We start from the raw sequence: 15,771 nt of genomic DNA on the forward strand, positions 1-15,771 counted from the left end.
AATTTCTCTCTCTCACTCAAGAAATGGTCATACTCATGACCCATTCCCAATCCAAATGAAGCTTTTCATAAAGCTTTTCCTAAATCCAAGATTAATCTATGCTTGAGGTTAAATTAATGGCTTTTTTCTATGCTTTTAGTTTATGTATTTCATGAATATTGATGATTCAACCTATTATTGGGTTAATAATCCAATTAGGGATCATTCTAATCATTTTCTTAATGATAAGCTTTATCCTTCAAAATAAATTGAGATTTATCAATCATAGTAGCGGAGCTATGGCAAAATTTTTATAAAAATTACACATAAAATAATTTTATTCAAAGCATGAAAAGAGAACTTCCTACCATATTCCAGGAATTATCATCCTAGATTAATTGAAAGACATGGAGAAATTGACTTTTATGTTATGCATAATTGATGATTATTTTATTATAAAAGTGTTACTTTTATCATATTTGGATTTCATGCATAGAGGTATGCATAAAAGAATTATTATTTTAATATAAAAGCGTTACTTTTATAATATTTGGATTTCATGCATAGAGGTATGCATAAAAATTGATTATTTTATTATAAAAGTGTGACTTTTATCATATTTGGATTTCATGCATAGAGGTATGCATAAAAGTTGATTATTTTATTATAAAAGTGTGACTTTTATCATATTTGGATTTCATGCATAGAGGTATGCATAAAAGTTGATTATTTTATTATAAAAGTGTGACTTTTATCATATTTGGATTTCATGCATAGAGGTATGCATAAAAGTTGATTATTTTATTATAAAAGTGTGACTTTTATCATATTTGGATTTCATGCATAGAGGTATGCATAAAAGTTGATTATTTTATTATAAAAGTGTGACTTTTATCATATTTGGATTTCATGCATAGAGGTATGCATAAAAGTTGATTATTTTATTATAAAAGTGTGACTTTTATCATATTTGGATTTCATGCATAGAGGTATGCATAAAAGTTGATTATTTTATTATAAAAGTGTGACTTTTATCATATTTGGATTTCATGCATACAGATATGCATAAAAGTTGATTATTTTATTATAAAAGTGTGACTTTTATCATATTTGGATTTCATGCATAGAGGTATGCATAAAAGTTGATTATTTTATTATAAAAGTGTGACTTTTATCATATTTGGATTTCATGCATAGAGGTATGCATAAAAGTTGATTATTTTATTATAAAAGTGTGACTTTTATCATATTTGGATTTCATGCATAGAGGTATGCATAAAAGATATTCTTTTTATACTAAAAGTGTGATTTTCATCATGCATAACTTAGATGCATAAGAGAAATTCTTTTATTCTAAAAGTGTAATTCCTACCAAATTGAATTTATGCATAAGAAGATGCATAAAAGATTGATTTTTATTTCGAAAGTGTTAGTCTCCTTAAATGGAATTTATGCATAAATAAATGTGTAGAGAAATCTTATATCAAATATAAGAATTCTCTTAAAAAAGATATGAAATGTGATAAGATGTGATAAGAGGTGTATGAGATGTGATAAGATGCGTATGGGAAGTCATAAGATGTGATAAGAGGTGTATGAGATGTGAAAAGATGTGTATGAGATGTGATAGAATGTGTTAAGATGAGTTAGGATGTGTTAAGATGTATATGGGATGTGTTAGGACGAGAATGGATATAATATGGTTGTATGAATGTGATGTGGATGTATACATGTAGATGTGTATGTATGAATGTGAATGTGGATGTATAGATGTAGATACGGATGTGTATCTATGTATGTGAATGTGGATGTATGAATATGAATGTGGATGTGTGGATGTGGAAATGGAAGTGTGGATGTATGAATGTGGATGTGGATGTATGCATGTAGATGTGTATGTATGTATGTGGATGTATAGATGTGAATGAGAATGTGGATGTGGATGTATGAATGTGAATGTGGATGTGAATGTGGATGTATGGATGTGGATATGGATGTGTATGTATGAATGTGAATGTGGATGTATGGATGTAGATACGGATGTGTATCTATGTATATGAATGTGGATGTATGAATATGAATGTGGATGTGTAGATGTGGAAATGAAAGTGTGGATGTATGAATGTGGATGTGGATGTATGCATGTAGATGTGTATGTATGTATGTGGATGTAGATGTGGATGTATAGATGTGAATGAGAATGTGGATGTGGATGTATGAATGTGAATGTGGATGTATGGATGTGGATATGGATGTGTATGTATGAATGTGGATATGGGATGTGGATGTATAAATGAGGATGTGAAAATGGATGTATGCATGTAGATGTGGATGTATGGATGTGAATGTGAATGTGTATGTGAATTAATGTGTCGTCGATATGAGGAAATGGATGAGAATGAGTACACATTGAATGGAATGTGAAATAAGTAATGTGGACTAAGGAGGGATAATGTGGAAAGACGAGAGTTCGATTTAGAAACTGTATTTTGTGACTGTTTGTAAATGACTGTTTTATGTCAAGAATGCTGGGGAAGCATTTTGACCGTCTTGTGGATTAAGGTCATGAAGACCTAACTGTTAAAGTTGCAACTGCTGACGGAGAGTCAATGGAGGACATCTCGCGTAGCAAGGTCGACCGAGGTCTTGACCAGCCTCGGTTCGATTTAAATGGTGAGCTTCCGGTACGGTGGATGAGGGACCAAGGAAGCGGCCTATGAGTGAAGCGCTAGGTCACCTGCGAAGGATCCTAGAGGGTGCTGACCATACGGTGCTCGGGCTCTGGGTCGCCGAAGATACCCACACGTGCGTCGTGGAAGATATTGGAATAAGGAGTAAGAGTTGTTTTCTGAAACCGGGCATGGATCTGGTTGATTGACCTTGCTGGTCCTCAACGGATCAGTCCATGGCTCTTTTATATGGATCTGTGGGTTGATCTTGCTGATCTTCCACGGAGATTCCATTCTATTATATGAATATATTACCGGTTACTATGAGCTAGGAACTATGGAAAAGGCCCCTGAGTGAACAGGTGGTGAGCGTTCTGGTTGCCAATGATGCCATAAGTATACCGATGAATGAATGACTGGAAATAAGGATTCAACCAGAGACTTTGAGGATTGTCATCAGTGACATAATGGTTTCATTAAAGGATTGTTTTAAAGTTAGCTGATGCTAAGAAAAAGGCAATTTCATATTGGGTGTGTAAGTGGTGTGACTAGTTTTATGTTGCATGAACTTCCGGCTAGGGGGCCTTGGAACTCTATTCCTTGGTACCCGGGACAAAACCTAACCAAATTCTTAATTGGATCCCATCACTACAGTGGTTGGGCGGTTGGCTAACCCATGGGACTGGATGGGGTTAGGCTGGGCTGACGGATCCGTAAATCGAAACTCAATTTCTGTTATTACGAGAGATAAAGTAAATCCCGGATAGTAATTGTTTTATGGATAGGAATCAACGGCTGTGCCTCTTGATGGGGAAAAAAGCGTTGATCCCAATGATCCAAGTGCAAGTTTCTTCCTTGATCCGATCGAGTATCTTTATAGGTTCAGTCGGATCAGCGTGATCAGTAATGATCTTTACTACGTTAGAGTAAAAAGTTATCCTGGTGGAATCGCCCGTGCTTTCCGGATAAGGGAAGTTTTTTCGGGTTCGGTTTTGGAAAAATCGACGGATTAGTCTCTTGTCCGGATATCCTTGGGTGAGGCCCCGAATGTGGACCCCTGTCCCGCGTGAGAAGTGCTACTTCCGCTACTAGTAACCCGAATCCGTTGCTCGATGGGAACAAGGATCTTACAGAGATAAAGTACCGACCAAGTAAAGAAAATGTGGTAGCCAATGCGCTCAATAGGAGAAAGCCTCCTTGCTTACAACAATAACATTGGTGTCAAATCCATTGATTAGTGAAGCAAGAGAGAAGATCATTGAGGATAGATTTTTTACCCCTATTGCTACCCTATTGATGTAGGAAAGCAAGAATCCTCAGGAAATGAGTCGAGTTCTTGGGTACAAATTGGATGAAGGATGCATGTATTACAATAATCACCTATGTATTCATAATCATGAGGAAACAAAGGGAAAAATTCTGAGAGAATCCCATGATTGCCCGATAGCTGGACATCCAAGGTTCATAAAGACCTAAATGTCTGTAAAGAAGAGCTTCTTCTGGCCAGGACTCAAAGGGATGTACTCAGTCATGTATGTCAGTGCTTAACATGTCAAAGAGTCAAGGAAAAAAGGGTTAAGATGCCAAGAAAGCTGCATCCCTTAGACATTCCACAAATGAAGTGGGAATGTATCAGTATGGATTTTATTACTGGATTACCATTAGTGCAATCAGGTTCAACTCCATTTTGTGGTAGTTGGCAGGTTAACCAAGGTTGCCCATCTGATTCCAATAAAAGAAATCTACTCCGCAGGCTACATGGCTTACCCTAAAGAATAGTGAGCGATAGAGACTAAGTTCACATCAAGGTTCTGGACTGCATTCTTTGAAGCAGTGGGAACTTCCTTAGATCTCAGTACAGCTTATCATTCCGAGACAGATGGCCAGACTGAAAGAGTAAAACAATTAATTGAAGATATTCTTTGGTCATGCTGTGGTAGAGAACCCAAGAAGTGGCTAAGCTACTTACATCTAGTGGAGTTTGCTTATAATGCCTCTTATCACTGAAGTATCAGGATGAGCCCATTCAAAGCTCTGCATGGACAAGATTTCCTCACACCATTAACTTGGTCCAACCCATTCATCAAGGTCGAGATATCTAGAGATAGATGCTTGATGATATGGAGAAGCAAATATAGGAAATCTGCAAAGATATTAAGGCTGCCCAGGATAGACAAAAGCAGTATGTAGACAAGAAAAGAACGGAGAGAGTGTTTGAAGAATCAGATATGGTCTTCATTCGTGTACGACCCAAGACAAGTTCTTTATCTCTAAGAAATTGCAAAAGCTGTCTCCAAGATACTGTGGGCCGTACGCCGTTACTAAGAAAGTAGGAGATCTAGCTTATGAGCTTCTGCTGCCTCCGCATCTCAAAGTACATAATGTATTCCATGTCAGCTTACTTAAAAAGTATGTACCCCAGCCCGAGTCATGTGCTGGATGATGAACAGTTGACTTCTCATACTCAAGGCCAGATAGAATTCCAACCCAAAGAAATCCTTGATGTTCGAGAGAAGTCTCTCAAGAAGAGAGTCCTTAGAGAGTTTCTGGTCAAGTGGAAGTTCTATCCTTTAGAGGATGCCACTTGGAAGAGAGAAGTACTGGTAAATGACTACCCCCACTTTGCGAGATGAGGACATCTCGCGTTTTTCAAGTGGGAGAGGATGTAAGGTTCCTCCTCATCCCTAAAAGATGTATAAGCTCTCCTATCATTACCCTGTAATCATCCCCTATTTCAGAATGCAAGAAAAAATTGTTTTGCTTTATTTTTGGCCTAGAGAGAGAAAATATTCTAGAGAGATATAATTTAGTTTTGAGATATTTTTGGATATAAAGTTATCCCTTATATTTAAAATAAATTTCTATGAAACAAAAGTTCAAAAAGAATTTTCCAATGTGCATTAGAAATTAATTGAATATGTGTGTTAGAGACCTTAGCCTAAGGGTCCACAGTTTCAAAAAAATTTGATTAAGGTCCAAAGAGTGTTCTAAAGGGCCAATAGTATTAATCCAAGTGTTTCAATAAGAAAAATGCAAAGAATAAAAGAAAATCCCCCAAAAATAAAAAAATTCTCACATAAGATGAAGAGTTGACTAAGTATTGGGTTTATTAGTTAAAAAATGAGGTTTATTAGTAAAAAAATAAAATTTTGACACCTCAGTAAAAGGAGGGAGGGGGCTCATGAAGGAGAAGCCTATTTCACATCATTAATGCACATTTTTAATTCAAAAAATGAGATATTTTCATCTCTCCTCTTTCAAACTAGATTAAAAAATGAACCAAGCTGGTCCAAAACTTGTCCAAAATGGATCAAACTAAAGCTGGAAGCCTCTAGATCCCAATTGGACTTGGTTGGTGGCCTCCCTCACCTTTAAATAGACACTTATTCGTTTGTATTTTCATCTTTGTGTATTTACATGCCATTATAATCTTCAAATTAGTGTAATTTTATTATCCCTCTATTTTGCCTCTTCTTTGGGAAGCTTTGGAGATTCACTAATCTTCATCCTCTCTTGGAGATTACCCTCTTCATCTTGGTGGCTAAGCTTTCTCTTGTGGGCTTCACTTCTCTCTAAAGAATCAAGCCAAAATCCAAGGGTAAGCCTAAATCAATGGTGTTTTTCTATCTTTTTCAATGGTAATCTTCTTCCCAACCTCTCTAATGCTTGGGAAGCATTTTAATCAATGTTTTTTTTTCTTAAAACAAAGATGTAGTGATTCATATTGTTTAAATGCTTTAATGCTTAAATATAATGTTTTTGATTAGTAAATCTCTCTTTTAGAAAGATTACTCATCTTTATGGTTGAATCCTTCTTGGAGGGATGGATCTTAGTATTAATCTCATTTTCTTAACCAAAACTCTAGGATTAACAAGCTAGAGATAGAGATAAAGCATTTTTATTCTTCTGATCAAAATGAGGATTAATTCATTCAAGCTTGTTTTATGATTAGAAAATTCATAATTATTCATTTTAAGTTGAAAGAGAGTTTATGATAATATTTTTGTAATTATTTTCATATGGGAATGATAATGGGATATTTTTAAAAATAAACAAGAGGTTTAAATGTAATTATGCTTGGATATACATAATGAATTTTTAGATTAAAAGAGGAAAATTAGGAAAATTGCATAAATTAAAATTGGTAACAAAAGAGAAGGTTTCACCATATTTTATGTAGATATTTTGGGCATGTCAATGCCGAGGTTCAAATAGAGAAAAGAAAATTTTAGTATAATTCTATGTGAACATTTTAAATAAATGATGTGTATATATTCAAGGATCATTGGAAAAAGAAATATTCTTGTTAAATTCCATTACTTACGAAAAGAATTTTTTATAATTCTATTATGCCCAAGAAAGAATGAATTTTTATAATTTTGAATTTTTACCCTTATGATTAGAAATTACAGTTAATTTATCAAATAAATAGAGAAAAATCTTTAGGAAATAAATCTAAGATTAAATCCGAGTAGTTCAAGGCTAGACCATGACCACATGAGAAAGGTGGATTAGTAAGATGCCTGCCCATATCTTGAATTAGAAATTAAACTAAGTCTTGTTACCATTCCCATTTCTTCAGTACGAAGAATGGATAACTAGCTGACTTAGAGAAGTTTTCCCTAAGACGACCCAAAATCGTCGAGAAATAGGTTAGAAATTTGTTGTAATTAATGGGTGGATCAACGAGAAACGAGATTCATCATTTTCATTGAGAAAGTCTGGCGTTTTGAGAAAAAGGGTCTTGAAAAATCAACTCAATGGGAAATTCTTACTTGCATAGAAACTCTGTTTTTGTAAAGGACTGTCTTACGCCAGAATGTTGGAGGAAGCATTTGGCTTATGGTTTAATCTAAGGAGAGTTATGTTGCAGAAGCTGTCTGGGAGTCATCGAAGGACATCTCCCGCGCAAAGCCTATCAATGTCTTGACCAGCCTCGGTATGGTTGAAAATGGTGCACTTCTAGTATGATGGGTGAGGGTGGACGAAGCGGTCCCTGAGTGAAGTACTAGGACACCTAAGGAGGATCTTATAGGGTTCTAACCAGGCGATGCATGGGCTCCTCGGCTACTAGTACACCCATGCGTATGTCGAGGAAGATATTGTGGATTGGCGAGAAATTATCTAAGTGAACTGGAAACTTGAAATTGGATCTCGTTGGTTGACAACGAAGAGTCCGGATGACAATTTGATTGTAAAATAATGGAACTGGAATTTTGAGGATTATGATGAAAATAATGTGGTTTCATTTCAATTTTGTTTGAAGATAGTTGACTCTGAGAAAAGGTTATTTCATATTGGGTGCATAAGTGGTGTGTCTATTTTGTATTTTGCATGAGTGCCGGCTAGGGGGCCTGGGAACTCTTTTCCCTGGTACCCGAGACAAAACATAACCAATTTTTTATAAAAAGAAATCCCACCAATACAATGGTTGGCTAACCCATGGCCGGTTGGATCAGTGGGTTCCTACAACTACTAAGTTCAGTTCCTCCTTGATTTGGCCATGTGACCTGCGGGTTCGGTCAGAATACAAAGGATAGATAAGGCCCTTGACTATGTTAGAAGATTTTTCTGGAGGATTCACCTATGCTTTTCTGGGCGAGGGAAGTTTTTCCCTGGTTCGGTTTTGGAAGAACCGCCGGATGAGTCTCTTGTCCGGACATTCGTGGTGGGCAAGGCCCTAAGTGGGAAGCTCTGACCTGCATGCAAGGTTGCTTCTTCCGCTGCCAACACTCCAGAGTTCAATGTGCAGAGGGGGTAGGGATCTCAAAACTATGCCTACCAAACCCTTTGTCCAAACCTCCTACCTTATACCCCTTATGTTCTATTGGTCCTCACACTGCTATCTTTAACTGTAGGTTATAACTGCCACCACCAGCATTATACAGTTTGATTATTTTTACAATGCCTTCACATACAACATCACCATCATGGAGTAATGGGAGACCCACTATATCTTCTTCTCCAAACAACCAGCATGACACCTTGATGATGACGACAGTGATGGCAGGGATGACAACACTGCCCCCTTTGAAATACCTCATCCCCTTGCCTCCCACTCACATTCTCCTCCTCCTCCACCCCCACCACATTCCCATTCACAACCTGGCCTCTCGTCTCAACCTCCATCCCCCCCACCCGCCACTACTGGTGCCCACCACCACGCTTTAGAAACTCCCACCCTCCACACCAAAAATGTCTTGGGCACTAGTTTTCCTCCTTCCTCCCCACCAACTAGCACCTTAACCTTTTTTCCCTCGCCTTCTACTACAACTCCACCTCATGTCCCTTCCCCACCCCCCTCACCCACTTCCCCATCATCCCCTTTATCCCTCAATCTAGGATTAGTACTGCCTATACCTCCTAAGAATCTAACCTCTTCATTGACACATCCCCCTCCTTTCTTCAATGCCTCTCTTGACAAAGTTGTCATGTCGTCGTCGTCTGCTCCAACTCCAACCAACCTTCCTTCACCTAGCCCATTAGAGGAAGGGGAGATTCCCCTGCAACCCCTGCAAGAGCATGAAGAGTTGGATCCTGTTGAGATATTTTTATCCAGTGAGGCGGTGGACACTGATGACCCGGGGGATAGGCCCCAGACTTACACCACTAGCATGGTTGGTGAGATCATGGGTGATATGCAGCCAGTGGGATGACAGGCTGTGTGACAGCCATTCTAGAGACTGGCATAGTTATAGCGCCAGCTCATTTAGTTGGGTTCACACTATAGAGAACCCTATTATGTATTTGGTTGAGTACCTTTCATATAGTGAGTACTCTTATCTTTGTATATGGTGTGTTGAGTGTTGAGTGAACAAGAAGAAGATTTTCAGCCTCTCACCTTGTGCATTCTCTATTAGGGTTTTGTGAGTGTGTGTGTGCTTGCAAGAGCTCAAGCTCTCTTCTCCCCTGCATCTTTTGATGGTATTAGAGGCTGGTTCATGCTAAGGGCTATGAGCTGTAAGCAAGAGAAGCACAGGAAGCGGTACGAGGGTAAGAGCTGCAACTACACTTTCCTATTTGTGTTGGTGACTACACCCTTGTCAGGAGCTCTATGGGAGGCACCGGCAAACGATCTCTGATTGAGGAGCTTTCTTCACAGGAGTAAAGCTATAGGGCAAATATATTGTCCTATCGGACTTAATTTCTCGGGCCGAAATCTCGTTTCAGGCGCGTCTGGACCTCCGTTTTTCAGAAAGCAGGCGATTTCGAGCACTATGGGTAAGTCATCGATTCTCTGCAGAACTCTGTTTTAAGAACTGCAGGAAGACAGATTGGCTGTGTAGACACTGTGTGTGCTGCAAGGAGGTCAACAGTTGCCATCGGGTGAATGTATGCATATTGAGGTCACTGGTTGTGACATTTGAGTGTAGTACAGTACCGCTGAAAGAAATACAACAGTTTGTGCAGGATAAACCAGAGTGCTGTTTCTGGTAAATTTGTGTGTCTGGCAAGACATCAAATAATGGCATAACCCAGATTGTTTTGCTGAGAAGCTTGATAAGAACAACTTCCATGCTCGGAGGTTCAGGCTCTGACAAATTTCCTAATGGGAAAGGGCTATTGGGACTATATAGAAGGTGAGCATGAAGAGGCACCGGACATACCGGACATCAATCCGACTGTAGATGTGAAGGAGTTCAAGGATTGGAACTAAGGAGCCAGCAAAGCTATGTATTGGCTCTCTATCAGTATACAGGACACAATGATTGGGCACATACAAGATGCCAAGTCCCCCAAGGAGGCGTGGGACACCTTGGTAAGACTCTATGAAACAAATACCAAGGCATGCAAGATACAGTTGAAGAATGAACTTCATACTGTGGAGAAAAAGAGTATGTCTGTGAATGACTATGCATTGAAGATAAAGGGTATTGTGGAATCCCTTGCATCTATTGGTGTTTCAGTAGATGATGATGATAAGGTGGAAGTCTGTCTACATGGTCTCGGGCCACAATACAAGGCGTTCAAGATGTCTATTCAGACTCGAAAAAACATTCCCAATTTTATAGATTTGGTGTCCATGCTGATTATAGAGAAGAGAAGAGCTTGGGTGAAGATCAACAGTCTTCACAAAACAAAAATAGTTCAGAGCAACATGCCTTCTACACAAGTTCAAGAAGAGGACGAGGTAGAGGAGGCCGTGGACGTAGTTAAGGAGGTGTCCGAACAGGTAACCAGAATTATGGCTAGCAGGCAGCAACAACAATAGTCCCAGAATTCACAACAACAACAACAACAACAACACGCAGGTGGAAGAGGCCAATTCAGACGCAATTCAGAGGTAGGGGGAGTCAAAGAGGTCGTGGAAATTGGCAAAGGCAGTATAATGATACACGTGGATGCTTTTATTGTGGTAAGCCTAGACATGTGCAAGAAGATTGTTATAAGAAGTAGGCTGACATGCAAAATGGAAAATTGCAGCAAAACAACTATGCATCCTCGAGCAGAAACAACTATGCATCCTCGAGCAGAAACAATGAGGATAATGAAAGGTTGTTTGTTATGTAGCATGTCATTAATGCCATGTCTGAAAATGTAGAAGCAGCACATAAAGATGATGTATGGTACGTTGATTCAGGTGCTTCGAACCACATGATAAGTTATGGAGAGTGGTTCAAGGAGATGAAGAACCTTGAAAGACTACGTTTTGTGGAAACAGGGGATGACACTACTCATCCAATTGCCCATGTTGGAGATGTGCCATTGTCTATGCAGGATGGCAAAGTGAAGTACCTTGCAGATGTACTTCATGTTCCGAACATAACAAAAAATCTAGTTTCAGTTGGCCAGATGATTGAGCAGGGTTTGCAAGTTCGGTTTAACGTTCGGTTTAACCCTGATGGTTGTTATGTTGAAGACTTTAAAGACAAGTGCAGGTTGGTTGCAAAAGACAACAGAGTGGGAAGAATGTTTACGTTGAATGTAAACATGCCTGAAGTGAGTGCTGCGATGTTTGCAAATGGTTTAGGAATTGTTGCAGACACAGACATTTGGCATAAAAGAATTGGACATGTGAATGTGCAGAGATTGAAGTCTATGCAGACTAAAGGAATTGTGACAGGGCTGCCAAAGTTTAAAGTTGAAGGTATGCAGAAAATATGTGAAGCATGTCAATTTGGAAAGCAAACAAAGCATGTATTTCCACGTAACAGATATGTGAGCAGAAATGCACTAGATGTTGTGCATTCAGATGTATGGGGTCCTACGAAGACCATGTCTATGGGAGGCTGTAGGTATTATGTGACATTTATTGATGACCACACAAGGAAAGTGTGGGTATACTTCATGAAGGAGAAGAGTGAAGTGTTCACTCACTTTCAAAATTTCAGAGTTATGGAAAAAAAGGGGAATATGTAAAGTGCGTGAGGTCAGATGGAGGGGGAGAGTACTTCTCCAATGAGTTCTCTAAAGTTTTGAAGAAAAATGGTATTCGGAGACAGTTTACATGCAGATACACTCCACAGCAAAATGGAGTTGCTGAGCGAAAAAACAGGCACATTGTAGAGATTGCGAGAGCATTGATGGAAGATAAGAATATGCCACATAGCTATTTGGCTGAGGCTGTTTTTACAGCAGTTTACATCATGAACAGGACTCCAACTGCAACCGTACATGATGTAACTCCAGAGGAGAGGTTTACTGGCAGAAAACCTGATTTGTCTCATCTAAAAGTTTTTGGATGCATTGCATATGTGCATGTGCCAGATGAGCTGAGAGAACCAAGCTGGATCCAAAAGCTGAAAAATGTGTGTTTATTGGATATTCCCTTGAGCAAAAGGGATACAGATGTTATAACCCTGCTACACGTGAGTTGAGGGTAAGCAAGGATGTCTTTGACGAGATGAGCAGCTGGTATGCTGCTGAAAAAGAAGCTGTTGGGGCTGATGTGAGTAGAAATGTGGTTGCATAGAATACAAGTCAACAATCACAGTCTTTGAGTGGACACGGAGAGTCCTTATCAAGTGGTTCAGTTTGATAGACCATGGAGTGGTAGGCTACATCATAATACCAATCCTGCAAGTGTGATTAGTACATCACATAAAGGAAAAGAGAAAGTGGTTGAGCCCCTTAGTATGCCTGACATTTCTGCAGGGCATTCTCATGTTGATGGAGAGTCTAGTGGCTCAAAGATGAGCCTTGATGAGGAACTTGGGATCCCAACTATGAGAACACCTGGTGTAAAGAAGGCTATGGAAGCCATGAATGAAAAGCTGCGAAGATCTGGGAGAGTGAAGAACCCTGTGCAGAGGTTCACCTATGTGGCACATCACTATGCATACATGGCAAAGGTTGTGCAGATTGTAGAGCCCACATGCATTGATGAGGCTGTTGGAAATGTGTGTTGGGAGAAAGCTATGGATAAGGAGATGGGAATGAGACTTGGATGAGGAGATGGGAATGAGACTTGGGAGAGTGAAGAACCCTGTGCAGAGGTTCACCTATGTGGCACATCACTATGCATACATGGCAAAGGTTGTGCAGATTGTAGAGCCCACATGCATTGATGAGGCTGTTGGAAATGTGTGTTGGGAGAAAGCTATGGATGAGGAGATGGATGCACTATATGGGAATGAGACTTGGGATTTAGTGCAATTGCCTGAAGGCAAGAAATCCATTGTTGGTGGATGCAAGTGGGTGTACAAAATAAAACATAACAGTGATGGAAGCATAAGTAGATACAAGGCTAGATTGGTAGCCAAAGGATATGCGCAGACATATGGCATTGATTATGAGGAAACTTTCAGTCCAGTTGCCAAGATGGCAACAGTGACAGTTGTGATAGCAGTGGCTGCGTCAAAGCAATGGTCCTTACATTAGATGGATGTAAAGAATGCATTCTTGCATGGGGATTTGCAGAAAGAGGTGTATATGTTGTGTAGCCACCTGGTTATGAGGATGTGAGTCACCCCGAGCATGTTTGCAAGTTGAAGAAAGCCTTGTATGGCTTAAAACAAGCACCAAGAGCATGGTCTGACAAGATTTCTGAATATCTTGTCACTATTGGCTTTCATGTAGCCAATGCAGATTTCTCGCTTTATGTGAGACATGGTGATAGAGGGGTTGTGCTTATTGTCATCTATGTAGATGACTTGATCATTACAGGGGATCATGATGCAGAGATCTTTGATGTAAAGATCTTTCTTAGATAGAAGTTTGAGATGAAGGATCTGGGGGAGCTCAGATATTTCTTGGGCATTGAGGTGATTAGGTCACCACATGGTATTAGATTACTACTACGCAGAGATAGTATGGCTTGGACATGTTGTCCAAGTATGGTATGACAAGGCTGTAAGCCTATTTCAGTGCCATTGGATCATAATGGCAAGTTGAGTGCAAACTCAGGAGAGATTTTGGAGGATCCTACTATGTATAGGCGCATAGTATGGCTTGGACATGTTGTCCAAGTATGGTATGACAAGGCTGTAAGCCTATTTCAGTGCCATTGGATCATAATGGCAAGTTGAGTGCAAACTCAGGAGAGATTTTGGAGGATCCTACTATGTATAGGCGCATAGTAGGAAGTTTGATCTACATGATGATCACTAGGCCAGATTTGAGCTATGCTATTAGGTTGGTGAGTTAGTTTATGCAGGTTCCTCGAAAGCCACATTTGGATGCATTAAGACACATATTGAGGTATGTGAGGTCTACTTTGCATTGTGGACTATTTTATGAAACTGGGACAGAGATATGTGTACATGGATACACAGATGCTGATTAGGCTGGTAGTATCTCAGAGGAGATCTACTAGTGGTTTCATGTTTTCTTTGGGGAGTGCTGTTGTGACTTGGAGCAGCAAGAAGCAGCCTACGGTTGCTCTATCTAGTACAGAGGTGCTGCTATGGTAACATGTGAGGTAGCTTGGTTGAGAAAGCTACTTGCAGATTTGGGTCTATCAGTGGGATAGACAAGTTGTCATTTTTTGTGACAACATTAGCAGTATACAGTTGGCCAGGAACCCAGTTTTTCATGCTCACATGAAGCATATAGAGGTCCACTACCATTTTGTCAGGAGAGAAGGTCTTGGCATAGGAGACCTTGACCTTGTTTATGTCAGCACACAAGATCAGGTAGCTGACATCTTCACCAAAGCATTGGGTACAGAGAAGCTCCGCAAATTCAGGGCTTCACTTGTTGGTGTACATGAGATGGAGTTGAGCTCGAGGGGGAGTGTTGAGATATCGAGCTCATCCAGTGAGGCAATGGACACTGATGACCCGCCTAGGGGATAGGCCCCACACTTACACCACCACTGGCATGGTTGGTGAGATCATGGGTGATATGCAGCCAGTGGGATGACAGGCTGTGTGACTGCCATTCTAGAGACTGGCATAGTTAGCATCCCAGCCCACCGCTTTCCAAGATGAGAGCTCCCTATGCTCTCCATTTTCTTTGTTGTGGCCTCCTCTTGCTACTTATACCTTTGGGGATTTGCATGGTGCTTTCTACACTCCTCTTCCCAAATCTCTTGTGAGCAATTCCAAGGCTTTTGTCCCCTTAAGTTTACCTTGCATGTGATGTTGCTTTGCCAGTGCTTCATCACGTTCAGATTTTTTTAATTTAATGCAAGTTGAATGAAGAATGCTAGTATGTACAGGCATGATGGAAATAGAGCTAATAGATTCGATAGAAGAATTGCCAAAAAGTAGCTTTTGTAGCATGATAGCTCTTTCAAAAATGAGTTTGCTTTTGGATGTAACATTATGCAAATTGTTTGTGGGGTGTTGACGTATGGCACAGGTTCCTTTTTGTTGGACTCTTTTTGGTACCCATTTCAGAGTACGTGTAAGAGATTGAAGTTTAGTCGGAGGTGCGATTTTAGCGATAGGCATAGGAAATGCATAGAGACAAATAGGAGGAGGTGTGAAGGGAGATGTTTGAACACTTCTGAGCTTTGGCAACCATATGGCAGCTGTGTTCTTGCCATCTCATTGGGCTTTCAAAATTTTCTTTGGTCTTCAGAGTGCCCAACTCTAACACCTATGCTTGTAGACTTATGGTGGCTGGTAATGTAATTTGATTAGGGAAAGAGTAGAATACCGACAACATTCCAAATAGTTAGAGTTGTAGGAAGAACGCTCTTTCCTTGATAGTCAGGGAGTCTACTTGTGTAGGAGC

Source organism: Cibotium barometz, chromosome 16 (genome assembly GCF_041138505.1).
Source record: "Cibotium barometz isolate CiBa-2024 chromosome 16, ASM4113850v1, whole genome shotgun sequence".
Lineage (NCBI taxonomy): Eukaryota > Viridiplantae > Streptophyta > Polypodiopsida > Cyatheales > Cibotiaceae > Cibotium > Cibotium barometz.